Here is a 2580-nt window from a genome sequence, read left to right as displayed (position 1 = left end):
TTAGAGCGACTACAGTCTTTATCTGATTCTATACAGTCACAAGCTATGGTGTTTGGTGATTCGAGGATGTCCATGGCTGAGATTGTCAGAGATAGTGGAGATGGGGATGCATCCATCCTTGATACTAACATTGGCATATCAGGTTCATTCCCACTAGAGTCAGGTTTAGTTGAGTTGGGTATTGTAGCAGATTATTGTATGCCTGACAGGGTGGTGGCCTCTAGTACTGAAGGCACAGAGACTAGAGATGTATCAAAGGTCATGTGTGATGTTGGTGAGTCGACAGTTGGCATGGTTCCTACTAGTAATACTACTCCCTTGGTGATATCTTTGGAGGTAGTAGTCAGTTCCAACAGGGTTGATGATCAATTGCAATTAGTTTCATCTGGATTACAGTCTGAGCCACTAACTGAGATTGGCGCATTCTATCGGCATTACACTATGAGGTACGCTCATCAATTTACCTTTGATGACCATGTTGATGAGATTATGATACAGAGATGTACTTTGGTTCCTAGTGCTTATCATCAGTTATGGAATAGTTTGATGCCTCGAGATGAGAGTTGTGATGGGCACGACATGGCGACAGGTTCTGTAGTTGATAGCTTGATAATACATGACTTAGAGCAGGAGTTTTGGAGTGATGCTTCAGCAAGTGTTGTTATTGATTCTACTCCTTTGGCTATGACATCTCTTGACTTAGCTAGTGATCAGTCACAGTGGGTTGTATCACTTGTTCATGAAAAATTTGGTTTGGGTTCCATTTCTTGTTGTTTATCTTGTGATGGCTTTTCACCATTAGGGGTGCATGGGAGTTATGGTTATGAGACAGAGGCCAATGATCTATAGAGTTGTGTTGACTGCAGGAGTTGTACAGTGTGTGGATTCTCCATACTTGGTATAGTTTCATTTGAGAGCATTCACCATTGTTGCAGAGTTGGATTGTACATTCCATATAGGCCAGTGGAATGCATTGATGGTATTTACTATGTTGGTAGTCCACTTTACTTGGGTTTTGATATTCTAAGAGTTTGTGTCTCATGGGTTTTTGACTATGGTAATGGTGATTTTGGAGTTTGGTTGAGCTATAATTGCCAGTTTGATTATGGATTCCTCTTGGTCATATTGCAGAGGATCTTGCAGGAGTCTGTGTTAATTGGTAGTAGTATAGTTCATGACTACATTTGGGATCCAGGAGGATTGATTGGTTTATTGTTCAGCCATTGCTTGAGGACAAGCAATTTTTGGGAGGGGAGGACTTGTCATGTCCCCTTTTCAAATAATTAAAAATAATAATCTTTGCTAAGACAGGCAGGCCCAAGAAAGTGAAGTTTCAGAAAAAGGGAGTTAATCTTTGGAAACCGTTGGACTAATAAATGATAATAATTATTAAAATATGTTTCATTAACCTCTCTTGGATGTGAGTTACAGTTATGCCCCTTTTAAAGAGGTTTGGAGGCATTTTGGATGGTATTCCAGACTTGATTTTCGCTCATTCTTTGTTATTCTTCAGAGGCTGCCAAACCTGTGGAGAAGGAGACCCAAGAACGGGAGTTTGCAGGTTTCCAGGGAGACCCAAGAATGGGAGTTTGCAGGTTTCCAGGAAGGCTAAGGACGGGAGTTTGAAGCCATTCCATGTGCATGCTCATATAGAGTTTGCCTTTGTGCTAAACAGTGCAGATTTGTGAGTTTCCGGGTGTATTTTTGTAAGAGTTTGGTGTTTCCGGTTGAGTATTTCATATCAGTTTTGGTTGCTGCTGTATTTTAGACTTTAAGCTGTTAAAATAGAGCTGAATATATATATTGGGACATGATTAAACTTCTGAGATAGATTATTAGTGTTCTTGTGGTATTTTCGGGCATATTTTGTGCTATTTCGGGAGCCCGATGAGCATAGTTTTGGTCCTACATTTTCGAGCTGTTGTGTAAAGGCTATACGGATCTGGAAATGTCAATTTGTAGGCTGTTATGCTGCTGAAAGTTCTGTAAAAATTTCCATTTTCAGATTTATTAATAGTTTGTGAAGTTGTGAAGTTTTTGGCACTAATTTGGACATACCCGATTTGGGTTTTATTGGAAAAATTGGCAGATCTTTGTAATATTGGTTGTTTGATTTTAAAGTTCTGATTTGAGGCTGGAAATATCATACAAAATCAGAAAAGGGACATTTCAGTTTTGCCTCATTTACCCCAAACTTATTGACACTTTGTATTTTTGCACATAATCATTGTAAACTAGAAGAAAGAGATAGGGAGATAAATTTGATCACTAATAAATACTAAAAGGATCTTACACACAAAAATTTACAAGGGAAAAATTCTCCTTACCAATTAGCTTAACTTATATAATTGTGAGCAATGATGTACAAGAAAAGGAGAAAAAATTAAGACAAAAGAAATTGGGCTAGTTGTAAAATTAGTTATAGAGTGATAGAAGAGAGAGGAAGGAAAACTATAAATTATAGAAGCTAGGAGGTGCATTATTATAGAATTGATCCATGAAAAAGGCATAAACCTAATTAATAATAAATTATCTTACATTTTTTATTTTTTGAGATAAAGAGGATAAAAACTAGGAAAT

The sequence above is a fragment of the Cupressus sempervirens genome, chromosome 4 (genome assembly GCF_028749045.1).
Source record: "Cupressus sempervirens isolate cs-2001-9-10 chromosome 4, ASM2874904v1, whole genome shotgun sequence".
In the NCBI taxonomy this organism is placed as follows: Eukaryota; Viridiplantae; Streptophyta; class Pinopsida; order Cupressales; family Cupressaceae; genus Cupressus; species Cupressus sempervirens.
The sequence above is the reverse complement of the archived record's forward strand: the minus strand, read 5'-3'. Positions refer to the sequence as shown.